The following is a 16,266-nucleotide window of genomic DNA, read 5'->3' as shown; positions in this document are numbered from 1 at the left end:
AAAAGATGAGCATGCTCAAACAGATGATCCAAAGAAACCTTGCATGGTGACAGGGCCATAGATCCACCAGGAACTCTGACGTCATGCCCTCCTGATCCAGAAGATTATGTACAACATTGGGTTGACTTAGCTGGTGATGGGGGCTAAAGTTACCTCGCTTATTCCCCAGAGAAATGATCCCAAGCAGGAGAAGTGTATGGCATGTGTGTAAGGAATGGGTACCCAAGGATGAGGAGTACAGGTCCAGAGAAGCAGCTGGGTTAGGTAATGGAGTATTAACTAAAGGGAGGAATTCTGGGATGCATGTCCTGCACCCATGTCACCCCAAGTGATTAAGGTTGAAGAATATATATTAAATGCACACAGAAATGGACGTGTGTGACTGCAGGGACTGACACATGCAAAAGTGGAGGTAACGTGTGGGGCAGTTGTGTAGTAACTTGTGGAACCTTCAGAAGACTCATGTAAAGGGTGTGTGTGTTAGTAGAACATAATCCTGAAGAGACAATAACAAATAATATAATAGCTAGTCCCAGTATCTGCTGCAAGAAATACTGAGATACTGCCATATCAAAATGAGGCCTAGTCGGCCACATGCTGCGGTGGAGACAGTAGTGGCCTATGGTAATGAGGCCCAAATCACTTTCCCATCCCATTCCCCAGTGCACAAGCTTAACAAGGAGGCCTTCAGGGCATAGAAATAAAATGTAATTGTATCATGTTGCAGGCCTGCGAAACCAGAAAGGAATCTGAATGGCCGGGCACGGGTAGGGCAGTGCCCATCCTGAAGGACAAACCCATGGGGGCCGGTGGAGAGGTGGTGAGCTGCAAAAACTACCCAACAAAGATTTAGGGCACTAGCGTCCCCCAGAATAATGGTCATCCTGTTTGAACTGCCAGATGCCCACAAACAGAACACCTAAATCCTTGACAATTTGACTGATAAGTGGCGTCCTGGAGAGGCCTAGATAGAGCACCAGGGATGGGCAGCTGCCAAGGGCGGAGCATGGAGCTGTAATTTGTACTACAAGGTGCAAGGCACGGTGGGGACGCCTACATGTCTGCGATCACAAGAAACCCTTATTTATTCAAGAAGGCTAAAGTATCCACTTAGCTTGTGTCAATGACCAGGTGCACATCACATGATTCGGCCCATGGGGAGGGTAACATTCTCAGATGCCCGCCAATCATGTAAACAGTATCCAAGGTGGCGGGGCAGAAGACCACATGTTGGGAGCTGGAATAGATTAGATGCGGCCAATCAGTTGAGGTACTATACGGGACTGGTGTTATATACATAGGGGGTAACCAACAGAGGTGGAGAGGGAATACCATATATTTTGTGCATCAAAAGCGATGACAAAGTTCTTCAAAATGTCATGTTTGCTTTGAACTAACAGGTGCACTCTGTGGTAGGTGGGTTCTACAGCACCCTTTGTCACTGTTTTCCTTTTTTTTATACAAAATAAACATTATTATCCTTGCAAGAGGTGCAGGGATCTTTTTTCCTCAGAGGACTGTTTTTACTGTGTCTAGTTGTATGGTCGTCTACCCTACAAGTGTAATGTACAAGAATGTGCAAAAATAATACAATTCTGCTGTTTTGAGTCGCAAATACAATGTGCCCCGTCTTGCTGTCCATTTCCAAATGGCAAGATGCTCTGTGCTCCGTGCCCATCAGGATTAAGCAGTGCAAATGCATTCTGCGCATGCACACCCTATTTGTAGTCGACCGCGCTAGCATTGGGCACATGCAGCGCACAATGCGATGCATGTAACTCACACACTGATGGTCTTTCTTCTACATAACTCCCAATGGTGCCTCATTGAGCTCCTGCTGAGACCTGTGCCTGATTTCTGCCTTTTTGTGCTGAATCCTACATGCTAGTTTTCTTTCTGCAACAACTCCTTCTGTGTGCCATCTTGTGGCTGGTTGCTGACAACTGCCTTGGAGTAGCTGATTCAGCTCCACTGCTTGTGCCTCTGTGTGTACCCTGCAAGATGAGACTGTGACCACCTCAACTGCCTCATTTGGACACCACCACCTCAGTTATCACCTCGCAGCACCTCGGTACAGGTGCAATGAGGACCCTGTTTCACCTCACCAGCCTCAGCAGAACCATGTCTGCCACATCTTCCAGCACACCCATTGTGGCTAGGCTGAGGGCTGCCAGCGTCTCTGCTGCAGAAGTTGGTATCCTATGGGAACAGGTCCTGAAGCATTTTAACTTCCTCTTCCATCCATAGAAGAAGCTTGTGGCCACTGGACACCAGAGGATCTGGGAGGAGATAGTGACTGCTGTCAATGTGGAGGAGTGGCAGTCCATACAGCAGACAACATTAAGAAGTGCTGGGATGACAGGTCCATCCGGAAGCCAGAAGAAAGCGAGGGCAGGTTAGTCTTGTGGGCGCCATCACATTTGGCCACTTCAGCACCGGATCTTAGAGAGGGTGAATTCAGCACTTCATGTCCAGGTCCTAGACCTGCAGGTCCAGATCCAAGCTGCTGGTAACTTCTCAGAGGCAGAACAATAGCGCTCAATAGGAATTCCATGTGAAGGTGGAAGTATGTTATGAGGATGATGGACATGGCAATGAGATGTAATGCACTGTTGTCTGTCTTTTTCTCCTATTGCCACTGGTATGGTCTCAAAGTGCTGTAGGTGAATGCCTGTGGTGGACCTAAGGTCCAGCTATGAGTAATCGGTCACATGTTATTGGAATGTGTGTACATTTTAGGCAGTAGGGAGGTATGTAGGGGTGGCTAAATTGATTATAGCCACAAATGGAGAACTGGCTTGTGGATGGGTGCTGTGGTGGGCTGTCTGGAGAGTATGCGAGTCAAGAAGACTCATCATGAGCCCAGATAAAGCAAATATGTTTTGTTGCACCTATCTGCCTTATAGTGGCTGTGATGTGATGTGCGATATTAGACCAAGTAGTGGCTGGATGCAGATGTATGTGTGTATGAATGAAGGATAGCACAGGGGCAGTGTGCTGGTCTTGAAAGCAAGACCACACAGAGCAACATAGGTTTGAATCCTGGATCTGCACTTTGAAACCAAACTCAGGTATGGTATTAGGTGAGTTATAAAATAAAATAGATAAATAAATAACTAATATTTTGTTGTGCCTTAGGAGGGATATGGTTGTTTAGCATTAAGAAGGAGTGTGTTACATTACCATGAGTCAAGACAGATTTATTGCAATGATGACGTGTCTTGACAGGCGGTTGAACAGGAAGTGTTTCTGTTCGTCCTCGGTATGGTCTCTGAGTCTCCTCATGTGACTCAACGATGCCCCTGTCGACCTGTCTGGGGGTGTAATTTCACCCGAGAGGCAGGTTAGGTCAGTCACGACACAGATGGGAATAGCCAGACCTTCAGTGACCTCCGGGAGACAAGGTTACACTCTATGCACTCTATGCACTTGTGGAATAGTTTTATCCATGCCAATGCACCCTACTACACCCCTTTGCCAATGGGGACAGAAAACTTCCAAAAATGGAGGCGATAACCCCTGTGCACGTCAAATCTACAAAACTGTGCATGGTTCCTAAACCACAGAAGAGCTGCACACCCTGCCACACACAGGTAAAGTTGGTGGAAAAACAGGAATCACTGAATGTCACCTGTCACCTAAAGCAAGGCCACGGAAGGGCTAACATCAGAAAATGCCCTTAAATACAGCTTTCTAATCAATGGCAACCTCCAAAAGGCAGTTTTGGCACTAAATTCAGTCATTTTCCCAGTGAATTATTGGAAGGAAAAGTGTGCTGAAATCATAGATTCTCCAGGCAGTCAGAGGAAACCAGGCTCACTGCCTAACATCTGCTTAAGGAAATTAGCTGTCAAACCCAGTTTAAACTGTTTCTTTTCTGGAAGAAATTGCAAAATGCACCTATTTAAAGCATGTTTGTGAAGGGCAATTCTTTTAAATGTCCAAATCCCTTGTAAACTATGCTTATTTTTATATGTGTTAAAGAAAAGGCTTTATTGTGAATCTTACAGTAACCCATTGGAAGTAACTGTTTAATTCTGATGGGGAAGTGCCTGGCCCGGGAAAGTTGACATCTCAGCTTGACACTCCCTTGAAAACAGGAGGCCCTAATGGTTCCTGCATATTGACAACAAAGAGAGTATCAGAAATTCGTCTCTGGCTGAGCCAAGAACAAAGGACAGGCTGAGCATTGACCTCTGCTGGGAGGGGCAGGATACTTCCCTCTCCAGGAAGGGGACACACCTTCCTGATCGAAGGACTGGACAGCTGTTGCCTCGAAGGGGAGGTAAAAAGAAAAAAAAACTGCTGGGACATTTTAAATCCTTATTTGTGATTAAAGGTGAAACTCTTTAACTGAGCAACCTAAAGAGTGATAAATCTGAAAATTGGTAGACATTAACCTAATTTCAGGCTTTCGATGTGAAGACATTGATGAAACCTGTACCATTTAAGGAACCAAAGTTATGAAAAAATTCTCATTGTAGCAGAACGATTAATGTTGCAAACCTAAGATTGTATGTACATGATCCACTAATAAGCGCCCAGAGATGTGCCAAATTAGAAAAGATTAATCCAAACTTTTATGGTTAAAATTTATAAAAATCTGTTTAATTACAAAGACAGCTCTCACAAAGATGGGGATTGAATGTGAATATAGACAATCACATATGAAATGTATGTGTCTCCTTTTATTAGGGTACATAATCTTAGAAATGTACATTTGTACAAAAGTTATGTTTTTGTCAAAATCAATGTGGAAGTTCCTAAATCCCATCGTAAGGATGACAGCTCTGTTCTGACTGCCAAACAAAACAAAACACGTGCCTGCAGCCTCTCACAGCCATGGGGGTGTGTTTTGAAATTCTGCCCACACCATAAAACATGGTGATGACATTTGATAGTATAAATATATATACTCCACATAGGGAGACTGCTTCCAGAACCCCTCCAGATTTCCACGCAGCACCTTGTTCCAAAACTCAAAACTCTTCATCTTGTAGCTGACTCCAGACTTCTCTGAGGATCCAGATTTTTTTTGCAGAATCCAGACTTTAGCATTGCTGAACTCTTGCTAGCTAGACCCACTTTCAAACATCCAAAACTTAAAAGAATAATTCTGATTCAGCTTGGCTTGCTACCATTAAGGCTTGGCCGCTGAAACTTGCATCCTGTAATCTGCTGTGTGCAGTGACCAGAAGGGCCCATCCAAAATCCAGTCTGAGGTGCAGTCCCAATTGACCAGAACCCCGCCGCCGATCCAATCCCTCCAGAGGTGCCCTGCTGCCGGTAGACCTGACCCAATCCAATGACCAGGACCGTGACAGTCCAATTTAATTACAAAGGACGGTAAGTATTAATAAGAAGAACAGTGACCCATAGTATATCTGCATTGTATCATCCCAATCTCAACCCATCCCATCTTTAAATTCAAAACCTTAGTATTGTTAGAATCCTTCTTGTGCTGATTTTTCTCATCTGTGTCAAAACCATAACTCCTTAGTGATTTTGAGTAACTAAAGTAAATCCCAGAAAGAAATTGGGTATCCACCACGTGAATGGTTGCACTGGCGACGTAACTGTGAAGATTCATGTGTGGCCTCCTCTTTTTCATAGTCATTAATATAGTGTAATAAAATCTATGTGTCACTTTCAAAACTGAACTACTGCATGATTTTTGTGCCTATTTTGTAACAACGCCTCTCACTAAAACCTCTATTACGTCTTCAATTATATAGATAGAATATAAATTGCAACTCTCACTGATACCTAAGACCAATAGCTATATCCACAACTAAAGACCGCATAGCGGAACAGTGTATTTTACCTGTTTTTCTCAAATATTGCATAGTAAAAGTTTTCCGCAAATTTGCCATTTTCAAAAGTTTCCCACGTGTCTTTTCCCATCCAAAGGTTTCTTCAATCGCATCCTGATCTTAAGTGTGTACTGTTGTTTATATTATAGCTCATGTGTGTTAGGACCTGTTTAGTGTTGCTTTCCTCAGAATTTCTATCCCTTTAGGCATTTTTCACCCTTTTGCATTGTTTCACCAAGCCATTTCACCTGTCATTTTAAAAGTATCTTTTTTCCAAAACAGTTTTCTCTCTTGTTTTGGGGGGGAAGATTGCATTTAAACTCTAGACATTGTCGTTCATTCCTGAATACCTGCTGATTACTCACATTTGTGTAGGATTGCTCATTTGTACTTCAGTACTTTTCTGGGGGAACTGTTAACCTGCATGCTATCTGTTCACAAACCAAAACTGTTCTTTCCTGTGTTTTCCATGCTGCATCATCATAAGTGAATTCAATTGCTTGACTTATATTCTGAATTGTATTGTCACTGTTAGGTGATTGCTTTCCCATATATATATATAATATATATATATATATATATATATATAAATACATATTTACCTTTACAAACTAGCCTGATTCCTGGTTCAGTGTGACATGGGAGGTATTTTGAGAACGGTGTGATATGAGTGGTATATCATTCAGAATATTGAACTTATAGACACAAACAAAATAAGGGTTTCATTGCGCACTACATGCTTTGCGAGACCTGGGTGTGTGCCTGATTGAAATCCTTAACGCACTGGATGCTAAGAGGGATGGCATTCTATATTGTGTGTGCTTGCACGGAGAAGGAGGATCCCCCTATTTATGTCAATTTGGTGGAAGGGATGACAAGGAGGGGAGCTGTCCATGTACTCAGGTTCCTGTTGGGTCAGTATGGTGGGAGGTTGTGCTTTATTTTTTTGGGCCTGCATTGTACAGATCATGGTGGGTGATGCACATAGCCTTGAAGGTGGACCGTCACCTGACTGGGAGCCAGTGTAGAACACAGAAGGTGGGTGTGGTGTGCAATGTAGGGCCTATATCTAGGAGGAACCTAGCTGCCCTGTACATGACCCGTTGGAGTTTTCTGTGTTGGAATGCAGGGGCACCCACATATAGGGTGTTGCCACAGTCTAGGCAGGAGAGGACGATGGTTGTGATTGTGCTGACTCTGTGAGCGTTGATTGCAATAAGTGTGTACATGTTGTAAGCAAGATATCTAAATATCATCATATGCATAGTTATGGATATCTAGTTATGGATATCACATAGTAATGGATATCTGCATAAAAATAGTTGATGTGCTCTGATAGTGTCAGATCTGTGTCCATGGTGCATGCAAGGACTTCAATGTTTTGGGGGTAGGAGTGGGGGGGCGAAGGAGGACGGGCAAAGGGTGTATTGGTGGAAGAGGGTAGTCTACAAACAGATCATGATTACTGTGTTGGCCAAGGTTAAGAAGGAGGTGGTTAGCCATCATGTAATGGTGGATTCATGTGAGGCATGAGGTGTGGTCAGTGCAGGATTGTAGGTGTCCCTTAGGATCTTGAAGGTTATTTTGGTGTCATCTGCGTAGTTGTGGCAATACAGGCCGTGTGAATAGTCAATTGAGGGAAGGGGGCACAGGTAGAGGTTTGAGTATAGGGGTGGCGGAGAGGTACCCTGTGGTACTCCATTGGTGACAGGGCACAGAGTCGAGGAGAAGGGAGGCATGTATGTAAATTTTGGTCTGTTGGAGACAAAGGATGATATGCAGTTCAATGTTACATCCCTTATAGTGAGTGAGTGGGGTCTATTCATGAGGGTGTGATGGTGATTGTGTCAATATCTACCTTGGGGTCGGGAAGGATTAGTGCAGCACAACCTTCCTAGTCTGAGTTCCCTTTGAGTTCATCAGAGAAGGAATCTTGGCATGAATCCGTTCCTCACAGGGGTCTGAAGCTGGACTGGGCAGGCTGGAGGAGGGCATTAGATTCAGTGAAAAGGCACAGCTAGGTATATGCTGTTTGGTCCATTAGTCTGGCAATTTGACCGTTGATTGCGGTAGGTCTGTAGATGGCCGGTAGAGGGGGTTCAAGGGAGGGATTTGGGAGCAGCAGTTTGCTGTGAGATGTATTGACAACTGATGATAAGGTCCCTGAAGTGAGAGATGTGTTAATGATAGCTCTTGCAATGCTGCTGGTACAGGTTGAGGAAAGGATGACTTTTTGAAGAGATGGAAGGCAGCAATGTCTTGGAGATTGGGAGAGACGGTTGCTAACTAGTCGGAAGGGAAAAGCAGGCAGGTTTTGAGTGGGTCTGTGGGCATGGACATGGGGGCATGGGAGTGGGGTGGAAGCAGGCTGAATAATATCCGATGCTGTAGTCAGCCCATCATCTGCGTTTCAGGATGTGATTTTGGGTTTAGGGGGATTTAAGGGCTGGACTGACCCATCTGATGGAGAGGCCTTATCTGTTGTTGGGTGATGTGATAAGGGTGAGGGATGATGTTTATTTTCTCTAGGGGGATTGGCTGGCAAGGTTGCAGGCGTGTTCATTGGAGTGTTAAACCGACAGGCAGGAATAGTATTGGATGGCAATTCTGGCCTCCTTACTGCTTCTGTTGTGCGTAATAAGGGTCTAGGCCGAAGGAAGGCCTCATGTGCGTTCGGACGGAATTGCTGGGAGAACCAGGTTTATGTGATGAAAAGGATGTCAGGGCCTTATTCATATATTTTGTGGGGCTTTTCAGTGACAGACGCATTGATTAGGATGCATTTTAGTCCAAAAATAAGATGGGCATTTGCTGTGAGTAAGGGAGGTATATGGTGTGACTAGGGGGGTGGTGGTGGCTGTGCACAGATATGAGGTGCAAAGTTGTTGTATTCAAGAGGTTTGTAGAGGGTTGGGGCAGAGATCCCCTCAAGGAAGGCTTGTGGGTTTTGGCATTGTGTAGTGGAGCAGGGTGTGAGGGGTCAGGGTGACATAGATTATGGCAGTAGTTGGGGGGTGAGCGGTTACTTGGGGTGTGCCTAATGTCTCTGTTCTGGGGAGTGGATAGGGAGGCAGGGTGTAATGTTTTTGCATGTGAGAAGACAAAAAGTGAGTTTAGACTATGTTGCAGTAGCCATAACAGATAACAATGGTACTCTGTGCATGTTGTCAGGGGATGAGCTGCCACCAATTACCAGGCTGATTCCAATATTTCATCATAAGGTGTTTGTTTTGTGGGAGTTTACAGATACTTTGAGCCTCATTACAACCCTGGCGTTAAGGGGTTAATGGCGCCGTAAAAGGCTGCGGCGCCGTTAAACCCTTAACGCCCGATTCACACATTAACGCCTGCTTTTTGCAGGCGTTAAAGTCCAACCCGCTAAGGGACCTTGGTGCTAATTACGGCACCGTAATTTACAGTGCCGTAATTAGCGCCTTCCCCATTCCCATTGAGCCCTATGGGCCAAAAATGGGAATGGGGAAGGGGCCATGGTGAATGGGGATTTACCGCCCGCCAACCTTGGAATGGGGCCGTAAATCCGCCATCCACCTGTAAGTACACCTATCTGTTTGATGTCCTATCTGTTTCTGTTTGTGGATTGCTTTCAATGATGGCTATATAGATCCCTGTCCTTTCTAGTCTATCCCTCACCAAAAACCCTTATTATTCTTGGGAGTTAGGGATGGTACCTTCCTTCGCTTGGTGTCACTCACACATGCTCTCAACTTACCCTACAGTTCACTGGACTTAACATGGTCTCCTCCTGCCTTTCTAATGTCACTCTCATCTCCCACCATGTCTTTACTCCTCAACACTCTGATCTTTCTTCTCTGCATACTCATTTCATTTCATTTCATTTCATGTTCTCTACATAGGTCTCACCTCCAAATACCGCTCTACGACTCTCTTCCTTGTGGACTTCTATTCTGTTCTCCCTCCTCTAATACCTCTGTGCAACTGCTACTACTACTCCACCACCACTCCACCTTCTCACTACTCCGGCCTCTCTGCCATATTACTCACTACCGCTTCTCTCTCTCTACTGCTAGTTCAACTATGTGACACTTACTACTATCTGCTACTACTGACAACCACCATCTCCACTTCCCTCAATTAATACAACCACCACACCATCATTCCACTTCTCCTACTCAGTCTCTGCTCATTAGGCTCATGCCTCTTGCACACATACACTCCACAGGCCACATCCTTCCAATTGCCTCTGCACTCTTTTTGCTGTTTCCTCCTGTGGTCTCTCAAACATCCTACTCAAACTGTGGTCCTCACACAAATTACCCACACTGGTCCACTCAAACATAGTCACTTGAATGATATGATATGATAAGTCATTCATAACACACCTGTACACAAGTGTTTCTAAGCATGACAAGACAAGGGAGGGAAGACAGAGAGAGGACAAGACAAACAATCTTACTAGGCCTTGTGTCATTCAGATCATGTGAGTGCAAGAATGAGAAGTGCAAGGGGAAAGGGAGGGGGGAAGTGCAATGGATAGGGGAGGGAGAAACAGGGCAGCAGGGCTCTGAGTAAGTGCAGCCAGGGCAGGGTGGCTCTGGGTAGTGCAAGGAGAACAAGGGACTGTAGGGTTACAGTTACAGCCTCTAAGTGTGTGCTAGGCCCAGAGGCAGTTCAAGGGTGACTGATCAAGAAAGAGCCTGGTACCCAGTAAGACTCTGAGAGTAGCCAAGAAACCAGTCATTACAACAGACAGGTGGGTTATGTAGGTCAGAAGGGGAGGGAGATAGAGAAAGCAGAGGTGGAGAGGTATGTTTTGAGCTGCTTCCGGCACTTCAGGAGGTCCAGCTCAAGTTTGAGAGGGGTATGGAGGCCATTCCCGAGGGAGGCACGTCAGAAGAGAAAGATCTATCCCCCACTTTTTGCCTAGAGAAGCGTCTAAACCTTAGAGAGTTGGAGGTAGCTCAGCGAAGGGCTCGAGAAGGAATGTATTTTGGAAGAGCGTGTTGGATGTAGTGCGGGCCCCGTCCCCAGAAAGCGTTGTGTACAATGCAAAGGGTCTTGAACTTGATCCTTGCAGAAACTGAGAGCTAGTGGAGAGATTTCAGAGCTGGAGCGATATGGTCCCTGTGCTTTAAGCCAAGTATAAGTCTCATAGTCCCGTTCTGGATTAGTTGCAAAGGGCAGAGAATTCCATAAGGCAGATTGAGAAAGTGGCTGGTGCAGTAGTCCAATCTAGAGAGAACCGGGGTTCAAGAGACAGTGAGCTTCTGGGGGAAAGTGAGAAAGGGAAGAGTCTCTTTGAGGAGGTGCAGCTGGTAGTGGGACTTCTTGGCGATGGCTGAGATGTGAGGAGAGAAAGAGAGAGAGTGGAGTCGAAGATGACACCAAGGTTTTGTGCCTCACAAGAAGGTGAAGGAAGAGGGCTCAATGCGGGTGGACAGAGGGAGAGAGGGAAAGCCGGAGCCAAGGGTCCCAATGAAAAGGATCTCTGTCTTACTGCAATTAAGGCAGAGATCATTGGTGGCACACCAATCCTGAATCGCGGATAGACAGTCAGGAATGTGCGAGAGAGAAGAGGATGCTGAGGGGAGCTAGAAGGAAAGCTGAGTGTCAGCTGCATATAAATGAAAGTTAAAGGAGAAGGTAGAGGTCAGGTGGTCCAAAGGGGCCAAGAAAAGGTTGGAAAACCAGAGTGAGGGGGTAGAGCCCTGGGGGACACCAAATGTAGAGAGAGAGGTGGTGGAGAGAAAGGGACCAAGTTGGACCTGGGAGGGGTAGTCCAAGAGGAAGGATGTCTGCCACTCCAGGGCCTGATCCGTGATGCCCAGGTTCTCACAGAGTCGATTGATTAGGAAGGCGTGGTTGACCATTTTGAAAGCAGAGGCTAGATCAAGAAGGAATGCTGGAATCAAGGTTAGAGAGCAGATCTTCACTGGTGTTCAGGAGAGAAGTTTCCGTGCCTCTAGCTGCTCTGAAGCCAGACTGATGGCCCTGGAGACAACCAACAAATTCAGTGTGGACAGTAAGCTCGGAGATGGACAGCTTTTACTTTGCCCAGGAAAGGGGTGAGGGAGATTGGGCAATAGTTTGCCGGGCAGGTAGGATCGGCAGGCAGCTTCTTGAGGACGGGGTGTACAAGGGAGTGCTTCAGGGGATAGGGGAAGGTTCCAGTGACGGGAGATTAATTACAGAAATTGGCCAAGGCTTTAGCGAGGGTGTTAACACGGTCCTTGATGGTTCTGTAGGAGCAGGGGAGAACCTGTTTGGTTGACACTTTAATAAATCAGACTTCACTAGAAACCTCTTCAGGTGTTGTCAGAGAGAAATAGGAGAAATGAGGAGGAGAGGGAGAGGTGGCCAAAGAGGGGACCAGAGAAGAAGAGGTAGAGGAAGAGGAGATACAGGACAGATTTCCTGAGTTTTACCAGAGAAGTGAGAGGCCAGAGCCTATGCTCTCATAGTATTGGCCAAATACCTCATCCAATTGCTTCCCATTATGGATTTGTTGTGACGGCTGTCATAAATGCTTGCAAAATGAGTGGGTAATAGGAGGGAGGATTTGAAGGAGTAAGGTATTATTAGGTACATACTGTGAGTTAAAGGAGAGATTACATTGTGAATGGAGGGTGTGCTAGTGGCTGAGAAAGTATTAGTATGTATCAGTCAATTAGTTACATTTTCTTTTTACAATATTTTGATGGTGGCAGTGGGTATGTATCCAATGTTTCATGAGCTAGAGACAAGTGGAGACATAACTGTTTTGTACGATTGAGTAGGATGACGCAAATTATCCTCAGTTGACATTCAAACATGTATGAGCTGATTGGTTACTGAAGGATATGGTTGCAGGCTCATACACATATTTGTCTAACACATGCACGAGTGAGTGCACTGGAAGGGTGCAATACCCCCCCCCCATCCCCTTTATGTAATACAGTACCACTGCACTATTATTGTGTTTTTGCACATGCCTACAGACCATCCAACATGGTAGAGTATTCTTGTCTGCACCTTCTATGAGCAGTGTTGGCCATGCCAACGATTGTGACCATGAAGTATTGTTTGCTCATTCTATTCCATACTATGCAGACAATTGATAGTGATGTTTTCATGTGTTACAGGCTTTCATGTCTGTGTGTTAGGGATTAATACTTCAAGTAGTGATGTGTTGTAGCTAGGACCTTGATGTCAAGGACACTTGCTGGTGTGTGCAATTAGCATCATTTTGCCTGCACAATTATCATTTGACATGGCATTCTTGCTAAATATATGTCTAAGGTGTAATTGTTATGGTCATCTGGTCACAGGTGAGTGTTGCATGTGCACATGTGTAGGGCTCATCATTCATAGTTAACATATGCAGATGACTTCTTGCCCAGACCTGACACTGAAGTGGCATTATTTTGAGTGATTGTGTGTGTGTGTGGCTCTTGCATTTGAAAATGTGCCTGTGCCATACTACGTTGTCAATAATTTTAACTACACATGTCTCACTTTCTCTCCCCTCTTTCTTTTCACCCAGTGTCCGCTGCAACTGAAGAGGGAAGTACTTATGAGGAGGAGCTGCTTTCCACGGCAAGAGCCTTCAGACGCCTGTGCAGACCCTGACCATGCCTACCATTGTACACCTCCTCCGACAGACATGTGGCTGGAGCAGGAGGTTTATCTGATGGCACTGCTGTTGAGATGCTGGACCTTGGTATCGGCGTGGAGGCTGAGACCTCAACAGCAGAGGGACAGGGTAGTTCCACCATCCACACAGAGAAGTCGCTCAGTGTGGAGGTCCCACCAGAGGTGTCAGGGTTGGGTGTGGTGGCAGAGGAGGACACCATAGTGGGCCTATTCATGGTGTCAGGTGGTGGATCAGAGTTGGATGGGTAGGCTACAAACCTGGGCCTGGGACAGTAGTATGAGCAGGACACAGTGGAGGAGTTAGCTCTTCCTACTGTCCCGACCCATCTGTTGCAGGACTACCCACCTTCTGTGATGCCTCCACAAAGACAAGGCACAAAATAATGGCCGATGAGGCTATCTGCAACACAGTGTTGCCATTGCTGTTGTCAAGATGTAGGCAGCAAGAAGCTGCTTGTGAGGCAATTGACATAATTCATGGCAGCATCTGAGCCATCTTGGGCAGATGCGCCACATATTTCCACAACTAGTAACTGCAGTGCTGAGTGGAGGACTCAATGTACAGGAAACAACAATGGCTCCCTGCTCCTACTCTATATCTGTGCCCTAGGCACCCACAAGTGTGGCTTCCATGTTGTCTACCACCTCAGACTCCTCTGCCCATGCCCTGCCATCAGTATGTCTGAAGGTGCATTTACCCTTGGTGGAGATGGAAGTGCCCACCAAGGCAGTTGAGGTGGCCCCAGAGTCCGCCATGATACCTTCAGAGAAACACGCTGTAGAGGACAACACGGCACAAGAGGCAAGTGGTGGTTTGGTAACCCTATCCAGGAGCTGATCATCATACCGGAGGGAGTACCAGTGCCAGAATAGGGCTGCCAGGCAGAGGGAATTGTTGCGCCACAGAAGCCAGGCCTATTGGAGAATGATGGCCAGAAGTGAGCTGAGGACCTTCAAAATCAGACATGAAAGGCTGGAGGCAAGGCTGAGGACCGGCAGTTACCTCACACCAGCTACAACTAATGAGACAGCAGGAGGAGCATAGGCAGCGTGAAACGGAGGAGGCAGCTGCCAGGGCTAGGGTTGCAGCATGGGAGAGAATGGAGAATGTGCAGACTTCCATACTAGAGTTGAGTCGCAGGGCTTTGGAGGGAATCAAAAATGCAACTAGGGAGGCCCTGCAGGCTCTCCATGAAACCACTGAAGCTTGCATGCAGCAGGTGGAGTCTGAGACACATGCAGCCTAGGCCCAGGAATTGGCGGACCTTGAGCAGAGTAGAGTGACTGTACATAGTTGATTGCCTATATTTTTCATATGCACATTATTTTTTATGAACAGGAGTTTTCCTAATATTATTTTTTGCACTTTTTTACCAGATTTATATTCTGTATGCTTTCTTTTTTTGTTTAATGATTTTTATTAGACATGTTAATTTACAGATAATATAAACACACGGTATGCATTTTTTGCATATTACTGTATTTTTGTGGAACATTGAACAATTAAAGTTGATTAAACGGGTTTAATATGTTGAACGAGAAACAGTTATTTTGGGTATTAATAATGAGACATACAAGGAAGACAAACAAGACAGAATACAATAGGAAAGATAAAGGAAGGGGCCAATATTATCCAACTACAGTGACATTGATGCTATATAATTAAGCATCCTTATGCAGTATTACTAAGGAATTGACCAAATATATCCAATGTATTGTTAAATTTATGTAAACAATCAACAGAAAATGTATGACATTTTTCAACACGATGGATGGAGCAAATAGAGTTCCACCAAGTGTTATAAGACAAAGTGGAAGTATGCATCTAGTTATAAGTAATATTGTGGCAAGCAATACTAATGGATACATTAAATAATGCAGGTGATTCAATCTGTTGCATATATGGATTAACAATATAGCCAATCATGAGATTACAGAGGGCCAAAGGTTCTTTAAAATGAAAAAGCTTTTGCAAGCATGTCTAACTTTTTGTCCAAAACACATGCACAAATTTACAATCAAAAATTAAATAAAGAAATCAGCATTTATTAAATGACATGACCAGAAATTATTAGATGGTGGATCGGCTATTTTTGCAATTCTTAAGGGTGTGAGAAATGCACAGTGTAAAATAAAGAAATGTGTTTGGGTTAGATTGGCTGCTAAAGATGTTGAGTGATATAGTTGCCATATTTCAGACAACATTTCTGAGGTCGGTTGAAAGTTCCAGTCAAACTCCTCTTGCCTAATAATACTAGAATTTATTGAGTTAGGAGACGGGGGTTAATTTAGAAACATATATAATTTACCATCTATATATATTAATAGGGTTAGGTTTGATAGGGCAGTGTTTATTAAACCAAAGAAAAATGTCTCCTAGTTTAGTTTCAGAAAAAGAATTGGTAGGAAGTTAATGCCAAATGGTTTTGAAAATATGTAGAAATGGGAATAAGGTGATACTATGCCATGTGGATGTAACTAAGAAGTGAGAGAGGGAGAACAGGGCAATAATATTAGCCTCTATATTGATCCATAAAGGCACATTCCTACAGTGATTATTGTAGTGTTTGAATGTATTGAATTGCTTTAAGATAAAAGCTGTATGATACAGTTGAAAGTTAGGAAATTGTACTCCTCCTAAAAGCTTTTGGTCTTAGTTTATTAATGACAATTATTTGTGTTTCTGGTCCCATAAGAATTGAAGGAGTAATGAGTCAAGTTTAAAAAAAAAAAAAGTGGTTGGAATTGCTGCAGGAATCATAGACAAAGAGTAGACGATCATGGGGGTGATCATCATTTTTATAGAATCAAGGCGTCTCCAAAAAGACAGGAAAGAGGTGAC

The 16,266-nt window shown here is 44.7% G+C and overlaps 1 long non-coding RNA gene across 1 annotated transcript in view; it reads left to right on the top strand.

The window, feature by feature from the left end:
• The window catches only part of LOC138582899 (uncharacterized), a 79,845-nt gene extending 64,894 nt beyond the window's left edge, over positions 1 to 14,951 (top strand). The window contains exon 3 of the long non-coding RNA XR_011305099.1: positions 13,315 to 14,951. This is a non-coding gene — a long non-coding RNA (uncharacterized lncRNA). The remainder of the gene's footprint in view (positions 1 to 13,314) is intronic.
• Positions 14,952 to 16,266: the final 1,315 nt, after the last annotated feature.

The sequence above is a fragment of the Ambystoma mexicanum genome, chromosome 3q (assembly GCF_040938575.1).
Source record: "Ambystoma mexicanum isolate Mex_15411 chromosome 3q, UKY_AmexF1_1, whole genome shotgun sequence".
NCBI lineage: Eukaryota > Metazoa > Chordata > Amphibia > Caudata > Ambystomatidae > Ambystoma > Ambystoma mexicanum.
The sequence above is the reverse complement of the archived record's forward strand: the minus strand, read 5'-3'. Positions and strand labels throughout refer to the sequence as shown.